This window comes from Sabethes cyaneus, chromosome 1, assembly GCF_943734655.1.
Source record: "Sabethes cyaneus chromosome 1, idSabCyanKW18_F2, whole genome shotgun sequence".
Taxonomy (NCBI): Eukaryota; Metazoa; Arthropoda; class Insecta; order Diptera; family Culicidae; genus Sabethes; species Sabethes cyaneus.
This window is the reverse complement of record NC_071353.1, coordinates 139,413,770-139,431,184: the sequence shown is the minus strand read 5'-3', so window position 1 is coordinate 139,431,184 and position 17,415 is coordinate 139,413,770. Positions and strand designations below refer to the sequence as shown.

Genomic DNA, 17,415 nt, shown 5'->3' with positions numbered 1-17,415 from the left:
CAACCGATCAGGAACGGCACGTTGATGGCCCTGCAGTACCGCACGAGCTCAGCAACTTCGGATGGCGATATATCGTTTCTGTCACCCGGGAAGTACATACGTGGATGCCACGACCTGATTCTCCGTAGTCGTTGGCACTTTCAGTTTGACGGCGACGACATCGCGTTGTATGAATTCTGTAATGGGAGAAAATTGCTTTAGTTAACAGAATTGTAACCTTACGTTTAGACGGCGTGTTACAGTAGATTAACCTACCGAAATTTCCTAGGCCGTGAATTCTCGTACCGTGAACCCAAAGTTCTTGAATGAAGGCAGCTATTAGCTGATGGTTTACGAACCTCTGACCAAGACCACTGGAAGCGCCCTTGGCGTGACGAAGGTTCACTTGCAGGCAGCGAAGGCTGCCTGCTATGCTTGAACTGTGCCTTCCTTGGTAGAGTAGTTAGACTCGCAAACTGGAGGACGGCGGTCAGTGGTGTAAATGCCTTGTTGATTAGCCAGGCTAATTTAGCCTTCTTCCCTACATCAGAGCGCTCTGGTGGCTCCCTTGGGAGGTTCCCCCACACGTACCTTCGCTTCCCCTGGCACAGTATCCCCTAATCGGCAGTATAGTAGCCGCTCCTCGAATGACGAAGTACACGTCACGCTTGCGTAGAGAAGCCGTCGTTCTGATTTTGGAGCAGATGGAGGATCCTCTCACTCGAAGTATCCACGCTGCTCTGAAAATACCCCATGAGCACTAGAGGCCTCGGGAAGTCCTTCATGGTGTATGTTCGTAACAGCGCTTCATCCTACGGCGTAAAGGTCGGTACCGTAGTCTCCAGCCATTTTACTGTCTCATCGTAGGTACAAACGAGGAGCAAATAGCTATTCTTGAGTCGGCAGCTCCTGAACTTAGACCGTATGGCTGGAGAATCCTATTCCGCAATGCAGTTCAGGATTTCGTTGTGAATAGCCGTTATCTGATCCGTGGTAAGTATAGTGGATGGGTAATCACTCGATGTGATTGGAATGCCGTAGGAATCCACCATTTCACTATATGAAACCCCCGTTTGGGGTTTGGGCGCAGACAGCGCTTTATTTTTATGTACTCTAGGTCATTTAGCACTAGGACCTTTTGCGCTAGTGTTAGTTAGAGAGGTTGCGGTTGTTGATTGACAGAAGGAAGGGCCAGTTTTCTGGCCTCTTCCTGTGTGTATCTTTCACTGAGATACAGCTTGTACTGCCTTTTTTGTGCACTGGAGAGTCGTTTGAGCGCAACACGAGACGACTGGCTGCGTTGCCGGCTGCGTCGTCCACATGTGCTTTTGGAGAACTCAGAATCAACGAAGACTGCGAAGGTCCTGCATACAGCGAGTCGCTGTCTAGATTGAAGATTTCCTGCAGCTCTTCCTCCTTAGTAACGAGTAATTACGCGCGGTTCCGTAGAATCGCGTGCAATAATGTCCTCTGCCTCCACTGGTTTCTGCCTCCATTGTAAGGCAAACGGTGGCGCTGCCTAAAAATTTTGAGGGGAAAGAAAAGTGCACCGCATCACAGCCCCTCATGATGTGGTAAGTGCAGGTTACTGTGGAGGGCGCCCTGGTACTGGTACCCTCCCCCCATACATCTCTCGGCACGGGTCGCATGACACCTTGGATAAGGGATTTATCCATTCAGCTTTTTACGTAACAGCCATGAATAGCGGCTATTAAAACCATCCTCCTTTTAGGGGCTCAGTAGTTTCAAGTTCAATTGAATATGATCTTACAAAAATCCGTCATTTGCAAGAGGAGAGTTTACTCTCAGCATTCGCATGAGTGCCTCTTTCCCTGCCTGCATACGACCGGTAATCTGAATTTCAAACAAATTAACATTACTTATTCGGTCTGCATGAAAAATTGGCAAACTTTGGAGTTTACCCTTGCCATGAGGGTCAGTGCAGACTTGTTGGCAACCAATTTAGCTGCGTTTGTCCAAGATTTTCGAAATTTATCTATAGTAGTTGCTTGTTGTTTGTGCTGGTACAGCTCTTTCATCACCAAAGCCCAATACCGCTCGATGGGGCGTAACCCTGGACAGTGGATTCGCCTCCTTCGGTACAATATGGACTCCATTAGCATCATACTATTCCAAAACATCTTTGGCGTAGTGACAGGATGCCAAATCAGGCCAAAACAGCGAGGGTACATCATGGCTGTGTAGGAACGGTAACAATCGTTTTTGCAGGCATTCTTCACGGTATATTTCCTTGTTAACCGTTCCCGTAGTGATGTAACTTTTGCTTGCTCGACCACAGCTACATATGGCCTGCCATTCTAAATATTTTTTGAGGAACTTGGCTTTCTTATTTGTCCTAAAATGCTCTGCAACGCCATTCCGTTTCATGGCAGTGTAAAAAGACATACCAGAAAACTGTTTAGTCTTCTACGACGTACGTTTCATCGTCCATTATAACGCATGTAAACTTCGGTAAATATTCGCGATAAAGCTTACGAGCGCGTGTTTTGGCCGTCATATTTTGCTTAACATTACGGGTTGGCACAGTCCTCACCTTGAAAGACTTCATGCCTTGTCGTTGCTTAGAAGTGTGCACGAATGTTGGCGACATTTTTATTTCACGAGCAATTGTACGTACAGAAAAATCTGGTCTCCTCCGTAATATTTGTTTTACCTTCGCATCCTTGTGCTGGTTCCTCAGATCCGTTTTTGTTCCACTTCCCTTCTTCCTAGCTGTTGTCAAGCGAGTATCGAACGATTTTAAAACACTGTGAACAGTGCTTGGAGAAAATCCAAGCTTTTTGGCAAGATTTTCTTAACGAGAGACCCGGATTTTCATTGCGACCGGACACAATTGCTTTTCGCAGCTGCTCGTCTTTCGACGACATTTTACGCTTAGCGCTTGTAGTATAAACAAGTGTTATATTTTCAGAAAGAACAGACATACTTCTACCACTCCACAGTGGTTCAAAGAGCGAAATACGTGATCGTGTGATATTGCGCCGAAACGTGAAGTTTTTCGTATGTAGTGTCTTTAAGAACATTTCTTGGTTGACTCTGCAAAATATTTCACTCATTGTTAATGTGTTTCCGAAGCTGTGTGTGTTTAGGAGTTTCCAAATTTTGTCGCGAACAAGCCTTAAACCGAACTTCATTCTCAACAAAGAACCGTTAATATTTGTAGTAACTTGAAAATTCAGCATGCAACTTGAAAGTAACCAAGAGTTCGGATAATGGTGTTTAGGGAAGGTTAACAAGCTTTATGTCTAGCTCACTAAGCAGCATAGGTTATAAGTAATTAACCGAACTTTAAAGTTGCCTTGAGTTTGCTGCATAAAACGCTAAGCAGCTGGTGTCTGGTGTCAAGGGTAACGTGCAGGCATACGTTCATGGAAACGAAATCCAATGAAGCAATCAAGTAGAAATCTAACCATAATGTTGCAGTTTATTATCTGATAGTTTGAAGAGATCCGATTTAAAGTGAATTTTAGGTGACCAGTTTTGTTTGCCTCACGTTTTTTGAGTACATATAACTTTTTGTGACTTCCAGGAGGAAAAGTTTGGGTTCCATAATATTTAAAAACCCTGCCGCGGTGCCCCAAGGAACTATTCTGAGGCCCATTCTGTATAACATATATATCCGATTGCACCACACTGCAGGTTTTGCGCTCAAAATAACAATTTTGTTCATGAAAATGTATTCATTTTGTGCTAAGATAGTCAGAAAGAATGCAGTGAATATATTTTTATGAACAAAATTAATATTGTGAGCATAAAAATAGCTTTTAAAGGAAACGCGCTGAAGGAGAAACGAGTCGTCATTGATTTTGTAAATTTCAAAAGCAATTTTTTTGTTTGAAACAAAAATTCTGTTCATGAAAATATATTTACTGTGTTTAGATTGGCAAGAAGAATGCAGTGAATACATTTTAAAAACAGAACACCTGATTTGGACCTAAAAATCGCCTCCGAAATTGGGCTTTCCGACCAAAAGTGATTGCTCATTTCCCCTTAAATGCCTTTAAAGACATGTCCCTTATCGACGATCCTACTGGCTATAATCTAGATGCATCATCCAGCCTAGATTCGAGGATGCGTCGATTGGCTTGTTAGCCCAACATCGTACTTCGAAGCTAATTGACAGATTGGGTTATTTGTTTAAAATCGTGTTAAAATTGTGAAAGAAATCCCAATGTGCACGGCTGTCGCGTAGTCGACTCATCGTTGAATGCTGAATGATTCATCATTCACCTGTGCACATGACATGACGGAAACCCACACCAACATTTCAATGAATGAATATTTGCCAGTGACCAACGTTTAGATACACTAAAGGTACCGTACAAACGACTATACAAACACAAACCTCGCGATGCGGTGAGTAAACAGTGCAAACAACACGCTCACCTGCATGAGAATGTGAGAAAAATACCTAAAGAGAGAACTCCATCAATGAAGCTGGAGAGCAAACAGTCATTATTCTCGCTTCTCGCTCGACTTCCAATTCCAGCTTGTGCCGTTGCCAAACGCGACGCAATCAACAGCCAGACAAACGGTAGTTACACTCGCTTCTGAATGGACGTATCGATTCGACGTCGTCGGTTTGCATACGATTGATACACCTGAGCCAGCCCCTATACTGTGACTGGCGATTTACAGACTTTACGGGTGGTTGTTGGTTGCGCGATGTGAATAATAATAATAGATCGGTTAAGCAACTCAACTCAGCTGTGTGTGAGAGCGTGCTGCTGGGATAATTCTCGGATTCTTCCAGTCGAGTGATTTTTATTGTGAAACCAATGAATATAAAACATTCCTTGTTCGAATTCTAATTTACTGCATCACCAAGCGAATACGTACTACACCTATTAGTGAACGAGATTGACGTGAAACAAAAGCGATTATCGAGAGTGGTTTTCAAGTGTTTGAGAGCAGCAAGATCAAATCTGTGTGTTATATCTGCGGTTACGCCAGAGTGTGTTTATTTGTATAATAAAATACGCAGTAGATTATCTGTTTCTGGACAAATCCAGTAATTACTGCACAAACTGAATGCGCTAGTAGGCTGTACGTCCCTGTTTTTGCTTTTGCGTGAAGAAAAGGTTATTGTGCAAAACTTCCCTTTTCCCGTGTGTGTGAGTGAAAAACTGACACAGTAGGCTGCAGCATAGAACGTCAAAGCAGCAGTAGCAGGAAATAGCATCGAGAGTTTATTGACATTTTGACTTCGTACCGTGCTTGTCATCATACATTCCTCGCTTGTGTGAAAATTGAAAAATTGCTCAACCAAAACATCGAGCATCATCGTTTCGATGAGAAAGTGAATTAAAACACCCGGCACTGATGAAATGTAGCAGCAGTGAAAAGCAACGCCAAGTTTGCTAAATATCAAAGCTCATCCGTAGTGGTGCATGATGGAAGCAAACGTCATGCTGCTTTGTTAGTCCACATAAGGTTAACATTGAACCTCTTCCCGGACAAGTCAAACGAACAAGTGAAATGTGAATTGTGGGAGGCTCAATTTTGGCTTGGCCCTTCTGCCTGAGTGCTAGGAGAAGTGACTATAAAACAATTCAAACACCGCCTACCGTACGTGTTCGCGCTAATGAGCTTTCAAAGAAAGAAGGAAAAAGTTGGCCCATCATCTATCTGCATTATAGCGTGAGGCGTATCAACGAACGAACCGAATGGAAATAACGCTGACAATTCACGCGAGTGAAATTGCATAAATGGAAGCAAACATTGATCGACAATCGGCAGTTTAATTGTGGCTGAAACGGTGCACACATGAAAACGGTACAATTCCTGTACAACAAAAAGAACCACAACATAACAATTGCGCATATCGGAAAACACACACGCTGCACGCTGGTGGATGCTGTCAATGACACTTTGGCGAGCGGCGTAAACACAACAACAGACGGCGGTGTTTTTTCCAGAGCCAGCACAGCGGGCCCCGCTACTGAAAACCGTACAGGTATAATAGAGTGAACTGTTTTGTTGTATCATAAATTCATAAACGGTTGGAAACAGCTGAGTTCTCACTGTTTTATTTTCTTTTTTTGCTGCGGAATGGTTCCCGGGAAATCCATTATTCAGTGACGGGTTGCTCGGAACGGGGATTCAGCCCCGATATGGGTTTTTTAATGGTCTACTAACGGTTGTAGACAACCGATTGAAATGTACCCTAATAATGCTGATCAGAGCGAACATTTGTTTTTGGTTTTGTTCTGTACATCCATGTAACTTTCTACTTATTTTTCGATTTTCATTTTTAGGCTCTAAGCTGTTTTTCGCTGTTTAATATTTGGTATTTAATGATTTAATCGCTCTAATGAATAATGAACTATGGAACTATGAAAGATTTTAAACAACTTTATAATTACTGCATGAAATTCCACCATCACTAAGTCGGTGGACAGAAAAAATATCCAGCACTTTAGTTATTTGATGATTAAATTTTGTAAGCAAAAAAGTAACAAAGTCTCTCCATTCCAACTGGTCGGGGATTGCTGGCTTGGATTGAACCTAGCCCAAGTTGATGTCCTGAAAGTAAACTGTGTTTAGAAATTGGGGCAAACAGCAGACAGAAATCACTTTCTTATTTGATTTTCGATATGCTGTTAGGGTTTTGTTAGAACTTAAGATTTGTATGAAAACGTGGTTGACGGAATGTAACATTTTGTGTAAAGACGGCTTATTTTATAATTTTTAGTAGGAACTAACTTTATTATGGAACAAATTCATGAGTTTGGGTTATGCGTTAGTATGTATCTAAGGAAATGCAAGAAAAAAATAAGCAGTAAAATTTTTGAAGAATGCTCTAACTTTTGTGAAGAAGCATTTGGAAATTTGCACTAGTTTAATTTGAACGAAACGTGTTCCGAAGATTTTTGAATGACTGGAAAATCGTTTATTGCAAACTAACTAAATAGTCTTCATCCATCGCTACTGCGATATGTTCAGGTTATACGACCTGACTGACTTCCAAATGCAAAATGAAATCTGTGACAAGAATATTTAACCCAATTTTGTGGAATTTTAATTACTCGTTTCATAAACACGAAAAGGTTTTAATCAAATGACTATAAAATTCCGCACGTCGGTTTCCCGCAATTGCACTTCTGATACAAGTGTTTCTCCCGCACGTAGTACCCAAGAAAACGTTCAGCCCTGCGAAGTCCTCGATTTGTCGTGTCAAGCAACCAAGGATATTTTTTTCCTTACTCCGTTAGAGCTTTTACAGAGACCTCTAAGTGTGCGGTTACATGGCTAGGCAGCCAGCTAGAGAAACGCTCGTTCGAGGAAAGAAAACTACCGTGCAGCTGCACACAATTCCTAGTACCTATCTACCTAGCTATACCTGGTACTGCAAGCAAGAAACAAAACTTTTCCATGCGACTCGAAACAGCTGTGTGGCCGCGCCGTTCGGTTAGAACACAATCCGCGCTGCTCCTGCTGCTGGCTGCAGGCAAACAGCCCAGTGAGTGGAGCACAAACTGGTACTGCAGTAACCTCAATTTGGACCGTTTTCAACCGGAGCTAAAGTTGAATTTGGCCTCCTTATTAAATGGATTATCCACAACTGGCACCCGGGCGGTCGTCGGTTGGTCCGGTGATGGTAAATCACAGGTACTCGTGGTTCTGGTGCTCTAGCCGTTGCATGTTGTGCCGTTTTGTTCGGATTTTGTTTTGCACTTTGCCGAACGAACGACATCTGTGCGGTTCCGATAATTGCATTAACATTTGATCGAAGTTTTCAAGCTTCGTTGTGCAGCAGTTTTTCAGCAGTAGTTTAGTGCACTACGCTAATGCAGAAGTTTGACAGTGCAGTCCAATCATAAAGTTACGCTTGTGATTAGTTTGAAATTCAGAGTCTGAATTTAGTAGATTGAGAAAAAGTTGTTTCCAACCAGCTAATTACAGGTTTCCCAAAAGTTTTCTGAGTGACAAAAATAAGTGACCAAAGTGAAGTCCTGAAACTAGTTTAATCATCGACATATGTCTAAATTTTTATCGAAAAATAGATATAGAAGAACATTGGAAAACAGGTCTCAACGAATCTGCTCCAACAAGCCAGTTGCCGTAGGTTCGAATTTCAGTTGAAGAATAGCCTGTTTGCGTCAATAGTGTACCCGGACATAAACAAAAGGTGAGGCACCCGGCAAGTAATCAAGTCAAGTCATCGTAGGATGTAAACTGTAAAATCAATGTTGAAATCAGACTAGAAACTAAACTTTTAACTAGAGTTTAAATTGGACTTGAAATCGAACTTGACTTAAGGCATTAAATTAGACTTGAATTTCAACTAATTCGGGCTTGAAGCTTTATTTCCAATTGAACTGGAAGATGGACTTAAAATAGGATTTAAAATTGGACTTGAATTCGGGGTAATTTGGACTGGAAGTTTTACTTGGAATTAGATATGAAATCGGACTTAAAATGAAGTTTGATGTTTTAATTTGAAACAGGCCTTGAAGTTTTACTTTTACAGATTTAAATTAGATTTGAGTTTCGACTTGGAATTACATTTGAAATTTGATTTGAAATTGAAATTCAAATTGTACCAGAAATTTGACTACAAATCAGAGTTTGAATTCGACTCAAAACTGGAACTATATTAAACTTGAATTTGAACATGGACATAAAATTAGACACGAAGTTTTATTTGGAATTGGCATTGAAAGATTTAGTCTTACTATCTCACACGATTTACTACTATTCTGCTCCATTTTTCCTCGTCCCAGTCCCAATTTTCAAATTTCGTTTCTTCTTCTTTTTCGTACAATTTTTTTTGCATTTTTTTTTACAAATTTGGTTTTTGCACACTCTTTTCGTATTTTTCTTCCGTTTTTCCTATCTTTCTTAGTTTTTTTTTCGGTCGTGTGTGATTTGTTTCACTGTTCCGTGTTTTCGTTTCCTCTTGTATTTTTTCTCATTTTCTGTCCGGTTTTTTCTGTTTTGTTTTTCTTTTTATAGGAAACCGAAGAATGATAAACTAAGGCTAAAAATATATTGGGTCGTTCAATGGCAGGTGGCACTCCAATCGATTGGTTGATACCCAAAGGTTTTATGCAATTAAACTACCGCCGCATCCTTATATTAGATAGTCCCATAGCCAATTTGGTTCCTCCAATTTTTATCATTTCATATACGCACCATCCGCTCAGACAGTAATACCACCGACAGTAATTATTTTTTTGTATGATTGCCATTTACTTCTACCACCGATGGGATAGACGGTTCGAACCAGACATTCCCTCACTTTCCTATGAAGAGTTTACGTTGGACCGCAACAGGGTCAGAGACAAGTTTGTCAGAAATAACTACTTTTCTTTCCCGTTTTCTCACTTTTTCTGTCACTTTTTTCTGTGCCGTCTTCTTTCTATTTGTTTCGATTACCTTCCTTGCTTCTATCAATTCTTTTTGTTTTCGTCTGTTCCATCCTTTCCATCCATCCCGTATTTCTTTCGTTTTCTTTTCTTTCTTTTCTGTCCTGTTTTTTCCTTTTGTGTTCCGTTTTTCCTCCTTTCCTGTCCCGTTTGTCTTCATTTTTTTACCGTTTTCTTTCTATCCTGTTTGTCCAGTTTTTGGTCACACTTCCTCCGTGCTTTTTTCCGTTTTTCTACAGGAACAGCAAGACGGACTCAATATCAAAGTAGAAATTGGACAAGAAATCAAGAACTTGACATAGCACATAATTTAGAATTGAATTTGAACTAATTTGGTCTTGAGGCTTTACTTCAAATTGAACTGGAAATTGGATTGAAAATTGAACCTAAAACGAGTTAGAAAAAGACGAAAACTGCCAACTGGAAGTGAAAAAGGAAGGAGAAGTTGGAAAACGAAAAAGAAAATAATATAAAATGAGTGAAAAGAGAGAGTAATTCGCGCTGAAACGGGGCCACTACTGACACGACGTCTTCAAATATTGGACCTGTTGCTTAACTGGTTGAAAATGGTCAAAAAATATGTATTACACTTTTGATACCTCGAAATAGTGGACCCCTCGTTCGCCAAGGGTCCTAACAGGTTCAAAAAAAGTTGAATTTAGTGCAAACCTTGAGATCTATATCATGTGATTTTTCATAAATTTGCCATGAAACAACTAACAAATGGCCCGGTTCTGTTAAAAAAAAGAACAGGGCTTTCAAATGGAGTAAAAAATTTCTTGGCGACCATCTTGGATTTGGTCGCCATATTGGATTTTATCAATAAATCGCCGTTTTCACCATGAGCCCCCCCACCGATTTTCATTTCAAGACCACTATTGGAAAGCTATAAGCACTATTAGGTGTGCAATAGTGCAATGTTGATAAAATCCAACATGGCGGCCAAATCCAAGATGACCGAAAATTTTTCTTTCACCTCGTTTATAAGCCCTATCTCTCCTCTTTATTAAACTGTGTCGTTTGTAGTTTGTTTCATAGCAAATTTTGGAAATATTACAATATTTATATGAAAATTGCTACTAATAACTTATTGTTTTATTCAGTTAATGCCATTACACACCTAATTTTATGAATGTTTCTTATAGCATTCCCAGGTAACAATCTGGGTTTTATTACACTCTTATGATGGCATTTACGACCAAAATTGGTCTTGAAGACCACCATAAGAGTACAAAAAAACTCACATTGTTGCTTGGTTTTTTTCTCAGCTTTCCAATGGTGGTCTTAAAATGAAAACCGGTTGGGGGGCTCATGATGAAAACGGCCATTTTTTGATAAAATCCAATACGGCAACCAAATCCAAGATGGCCGCCAAGAATTTTTTTACTCCATTTGAAAACCCTGTTCTTCTTCTTTACAGAACCGGGCCATTTGTTAGTTATTTCATGGCAAATTTATGAAATATCACATAAACTCAAGGTTTGCTCAAAACGAGGGGTCCACTATTTCGTGGTATCAAAAGTGTAATTCTAATTTTTAACCATTTTCAACCAATTAAGTGCAAAAGTTCCAATATTTGAAGACCGCGCGTCAGTAGTGGCCCCGTTTCAGCGAGAATTACTCGAACTGAAAATAAAAAAAGAGACAGTAAACGAAGATTAACGGAATAATAAAATGAAAAAACACCTGACAGAAAGTAAGAGAAAAAAAAAGGAAAAACGGAAGGAAAGTGAGTGCTAAAAGCAAGAAAAAGGTACAGAAAGATAGAGAAAACGGAAGTGGAAAAACGGGACTGGGAAATTTAATAATTTAATTGAATTTAATAATTAAAATAATTTAATTTCAATTTAAGCTCTGATTTTAAATCGAAGCTAAATACAATTTGTGTCAAATTTCAAGTCCGATTTTAAGTTAATTTTCGAGTTTATTTTCAAATCTAATACACTTCCAAGTCAAATACAATTCCAATTTTAAATCAAATTTTAGGTCCCATTTTAAAGAAAAACTTCAAATTCTGTTTTAAAATCGATTTCATGTCTAATGGGAATGTGTCTAAAGCGAAACTTTCAGTTCAAATCTGCTTTCCTTCATGTTTTTCGTGTTTATCTGTTCTGTTTTTCCCCTTTTTGCTGTGCTACTTTTTCTCTTTTTCACTATTATTTTTTTCCCTTTTGGTTTCTTTTGTTTTCCGTGGGAACTTCCTGGTCTCGCTTTCCCTCCTTTTCTCTTTCGGTTTTTCCTCTTTTTTACCCGCTGTTCTTCCTGTTTCTCTGTTCTTTTTCTCCTTTTTTGCTGTTCGCTTCGCCTTTCTCAAAAGTTTTGATTTTCTTCTGCTCCGGTGTTCGTTTTTTTTCCTTTCATTTTTCGTCTGCTTTCTTTCCTTTTTATTCGCTTTTAAACACGTTTAGTATTAATTCTATCCTGATTTCTGCTTTCTTTTTTCTCTTTATAACTTCTTTTCTATGCCATAGTTCGTTTTCGTCTGTTCCATTCTTTCTCTTACTATGTGCTGTGTTGCCTTTTTTCTGTTACGCTCTATTTTTCTTTTCCGTTTTCATTTTCTTATCTTCATGTTTTTACTGTCCAGTTTTGCTTTATCTGTTCTCGTTTCTCCATTGCCTTAGTTCCATATTTTCCGCTTTTATTTTCCTCCCATTCTATTCAGTTTTTTCAACTCTTCTCTGGGTCTTTTTCTTTTACATTATTAAACTTTTTCTGTCCAACCTCCTCGTTTCTGGCCTCGTTTTGCATCTTCTCTCGTTTTCCTCTTTACCATTTTTTCTCTTTCTATGTCCCGTCGCAGTGGCCTTTTAACCCAATGACCTTCTGGCATACAAAAAAAATGTCCCGTTTTCCCTCCCATTCTTACACGATTTTTCTTTCGTTTATCTTCTTTTCATACAGTGGATTCTAGGAAAAGTTAATCGATTGGGGATTGGGTCAATTAAGTTTTCCGCAGTGATGGTAAAAACTCAAAATCTCAAAACTCAGCAAAAATCAAAATCAACTGTGAATTATGTCAGCTTGATCCTATGCAGAATAAAATCACACGTGAGTTTTTCTGTTTTCATAGCAAGAAGCACAAAACTCACATATTTCTTCCCGCATGATCACATTCTGCTTAGCTTCAACTGCTGCCCGGATCTATGTACATGTACATACAAAATCCTTGTTAAACAGCATAGGCATTCTCTCGTGCGATACGTAGCTGTTAGCGAGCGCGAGGGAATGAATCTCTAAATAAATAGCAAAGTTAAACTAAAACGCACATTTAAATTACATGTTTATCTAATTCTCATTAGGCTTGCTACTTTCTAGTTAAGAAAATGTCGATTCCCGCGAAGGAAAAATGTAAATTCCGCCAATATGTTTCCTTTCTTCATTCATGAATGTAAGCTGCGCTTTTCGCTGCTGATGTTTTCTCTGTCGGTAGATTCTTTTTTGCTTTCTGGTTCGTTGTGTGAAATGCCAGCTGTGGAATAATTAAGCAAAATGCTCACAGCTGAATTTGGTTCACATCGCATAGCAACAGAGACATCCCGTATAATAGCGAGAGAAATTCATAAGTGAATTTCGCGCTTGTGATCAAGGTTGAAATTTCATGTGCTTGAAATCTCATTGAGTTTTTTGCTGCTATGAATTTTTCAACACTGCTTTTCCGAATTATAAACTTTTAAAGACAAAAGCGAAAATAGAACCGCGGATATGGGATGCACATTTTAAAGTATGTGTTATGTGTAAATTGCAATGAGAGGGAATATGTAGCAAAATCTTTATAAAATAATACTAGTTCCTTTCATCAAGTTTGAAATAATCTTTTATACTAGTTTCCTTTGTTCTTTCATAGTCTACGTTTTGATAATGTTCACGCAAATTTTCTGTCCCTTTTTTTGCATTTTATCTGAGTTTGTGCTTTTTTAGCATGTTATCAAAAATCCTGAAGTAACTATGTGCTCGTATTGAACTATAGTTTTTTTTTTTTGTTAAATTATAGTCACTTTAACAGCTTGAGTCATTCGTGATTCCTGCGGGGTTGATATTTGAACCCGGGTCCTTGGCGTGAGAGGAGTGAATGCTAACCACTACACCGGGACTGACCTCTCTATAGTTGCAACTGTCCGGTACAAGATTTTAATTTAATCCCTGCTATGGTTCAACTCTGTATAAACGTTAGAAAGGTGACAATAAACCAAAAATGAAAAATAAAGATAAAAGGAAAACACACGTGTGTGAACGCTGCTGCTTCTGTCCCATTTTTCTTTTTTTTGCTTCTTTTTCTGGAGACCAGCCGGAGTTGGACTACTCCCATCCATCAGTAATCCATCTGTGAAGATTTAGTTACATTTTCTTACTAAACTATTTGCTCGTACAGCGTAACTCCCGTGTAAGAATGCTGGTTCTACTGCACTCTTATGAAGGTTCTGATTACTAAAATTGGTCACAAAAACAGCAACAAGAGAGTACACACTTTAGCAGCCGTGAGCCGGGGTGACTCTTGCCGTATCAAGAATTCCTCTCCATTGCTTGGTCCTGGGCTACTCGTCACCAATTCGTTTCGTTGCGCGTTTGACACACGCAAGTCGGCTTCGATCTAGTCGAGCCAACTAGCACTAGCACGGATTTCACTGCACAGTCGTCCGGCATCCTTGCGACGTGGCCGACCCACCGTAGTCTTAGTCTTCCAACTTTCACCAGGTGTACGATGGGAATCTCTTCAAGTAGTGCCTGCAGCTTGTGATTCATACGCCTCCACCACTCTCCGCTTTCCGTTTGTACTCCGCCAAAAATAGTCCGCCTACACTTTTCGATCAAATACGGTTAGTGGACGTATGTCTTCCGTAAGCAAAGTTGCTGTCTTAAGTCCGTAGAGGACTACCGGTATAATTAACGTTTTGCTCCTAGATCGAAGCGTCTTGCGTAGGGAACAGTAGGCTCCATTTCCAGCTTGAATGCGTCGTTGGACTTCCAGTTCATCGACCGTCAATAGTCACTGTCCGTGGGAGGTAAACGTTGCTTTCTCTGGAGCGTCTTCCTACCTTATATTTGGTCTTCGACGCATTGATTTGTAACCATATTCTCCGAGCCTCCGTTTTTAGTCTGGCGTAGATTGTCTCCGCCGTCCCAAGGTTATTTTCGGCCATAGAAATTGATAAACAAGGAAAAATAGTTCGAAAAATGTTCAAGTGCTCAAAGTGGCCCGACCTTGGTAAAGGATTGTAGCTCTAGCACTAGCCTGAATAGGATTCTAGTACTAGCCCCGCAAGCTACTAGTGAAGTATGTCGGCTAGAAACTAGGCTTTGTTTTACTTTGCTTTTGGAAGAACTTTCAACTACTCACCCGGTTATCAAATTCTTTCCGAGTACACAGCTGTACTGTGTTAGCCCATCACACGGTCAGGGACAGAGCTCGGACTTGACTGACTGACTGACTGATGGACGCGGGTCAAAACGCGGTGAAACCTAAACAAGTTGCCATAATAACGGAAACACTGTGCTCGTCGGTAATAAGCATTGCATAAATACGACATGTATACGAGCGAGCGATGCGATGGTGTGGAAACCAATTCAAACCATTTCCTTCTTGTTATGCGACACATGGGGACATCATCCGTGTGAAGATATCGATTGCGTTGCAGGGAGCGAAGAAATGGGACTAATTTATTCAGCTCCCGCTTTGTGTATTTCCTTCTCAAGCTCGATCGTCCGATACGGCCGGTTTCCGGCCGAAGTTGATTGTTGTAGATTGGGTTGGTTCGTATACGATGGCAATCGGAAGTCAATCAGCGGAGGCCAACGCCAATTCTGCGGAAATCGTGCTGGCAAAATATTGTTAGTTACAGTTACCAACTGGTTCCATCGTTACATTTTCTATTTTATCGGCACGAAGCACTGGCTAAGTTTTCAACCTCCAATTTCCATCGGGGGTCTCTTCCCTCAACACGACAGCCAACACACATCAAAGTTCATACACGCCTGAGAGCCTCAGCGTAAATGATCCAATCTAAATCGACTTGCCTCCATTTCACGGGCACGAGCTGAAAAGTTACACCGAAATGCAAATGCGCGCATCTTAGGAGTGCGGAGTGTGGAACAGCACGAAAACAAAAACAAAGAGACTGCATGATTTTTCCAGTCAAGTTTCTCACCTATCCGATCACAGGCCCCCGAGCGCGGGTTTATCCGCTTTTATCTTTCTACCATCGCATCGGATGACTGATGCAAAGTGCAAAATACCGATTTCTAGACAATAGAATCAGTTTACCCCTCGTCGCCGTCACACATCTCGTGGTTACGGAGACGGTTTTCCGGTTTCTTCCTCGTCAGTCAGAAAGTGAAAACGGTGAAAATACTTTTTCCCACCACCACCACCTCCACGGATCGGATGGCACGGGGACGCGAAGGCGTCCCTCATCAGTCAGCACAGTAGGTACGGACGGTGTGTTGACGTCCGTCCGTCCGGAATCGATAATGATTTTCCCAGCAGAAGCGCCCGAAGTGACGGGGTGGAGGTGCCGTGCGGTGGCGATGCTCGGTAGCGAAATGAACGATGTACTTTAATCAGTGGAAAAGTAAACAATTAATGTGTGTTGTCTGTTGGGTTGAAAACTGAAAGCTTCTTTGTTTTGTGGAAAAGGATTGCTCGGGGTCTTTTTAAGCTGAATAGATAGACGACCCAGTTAGACGGGCTGCCAAAAGCTTTAACGACGTTCAATCAAGTGACGGCTTGTACGGCCTTGAGTGGCTCACTGCCAAAGCTAGTCATCTATAGAACCAGCAAGACTCTTGCCCTCGACGATGTCAGTGGCAGGTTTTGTATTAGGGTAATTGATCTTGAATGGACCTATTTAGCGCTTTTTAACACCACCACTCGCACTCCTGCTCAATTTACTCGTCATTTATAAATAATATGTGGTGATGTTACTATTTGTTGGAAAGTACCACCTTTTTTCTACATTATCAGTACTTTAAAAATGTATGTATGTGATGAAACTTTTATTAAATATATCGTTTTTTGCCAAAGCCTTTTTTTGATCTTGAATGGACCCAACATGATCTTGAATTGGACCTATTTTTGATTTTGAAATGGACCTAAATTTGGATTGTCATAGTTTCTTCCATGTAAATGAACAAAATAATAACAAAGAATTTTTTTTAATAGTACAACTACACTACTGTTATTTATTAATAGGACACAAGGTTGAACAGCTTTTACCTTTCTTATACTCTGTTAGAAAGGTATGAAAGTCGGTTGAAAAATTTGAAATCGGTCACAGTCACCGAGGGTCTTGTTTTTATGTCAGCCCAACAATTGAACAATGTTTCAGTGACTTGATATGCGTTATGTATGTATCTGTGTGTGACATTTGTATATTGGGAATTTATTATTACCTGTTGTTCAGATATGGTTGAAACGATTTCTACGTCATAAAAAAATCATGTCGCCTATTAGTTTCAAAAATTTAAACCATTCATTAAAAATATGTAATATAACTTGTATTAAACGTAGTTTATCAAGTACAGTGGGGTTCGAGTTTTTATTTAGTGACTACATATTTCGAAAGGTCAGACTTTTACTGACGTAGGACTACGTCTTACTGCAAAGTATCTAAAGGTTTGCGACAGCCCCTGTCGAACATTTTGAATATAAAACCGTTGCAATCGTGAAAAATTCGTTAATTAGTGGTAATTATACAATTTTTGACACATTTATATGCAATTTTTTCAGTTAAAAAATGGTCTAGATTTTGCCACGGTTTTGATTTTGGCAACATAGGCGACACGCATCTGTTGTCAAATTCGAAATCATACTGTAAATGGTGCTTGAAAAAATTAAACTTGGTAATTCTACTAGGTTTAAAGGTAAGGTTAGATACTAGGTTTTAATTTTAAATGATAGTCGATGAAGAACTGTACCAGATAGAAAATAGGTGAACCTTCCTATTTTCTATCTGGTACAGTTGAATATTTTAGATCTCAGGGTCACTCAATTTCGGTGGACAAGGAGGTATTAATTTTGTCACAAGTCAGAGGGGAGAGGTGCTTA

General features: G+C 40.0%; 1 protein-coding gene across 2 annotated transcripts in view; it reads left to right on the top strand.

Moving 5' to 3' along the window:
* The first annotated feature begins 4,549 nt into the window (after positions 1-4,549).
* The window catches only part of LOC128732948 (uncharacterized), an 88,130-nt gene continuing 75,264 nt past the window's right edge, over positions 4,550-17,415 (top strand). For both annotated transcript variants that reach the window (XM_053826558.1, XM_053826472.1), the window contains exon 1: positions 4,550-5,956. The gene's annotated coding sequence lies outside the window, so the exon portion shown is untranslated. The remainder of the gene's footprint in view (positions 5,957-17,415) is intronic.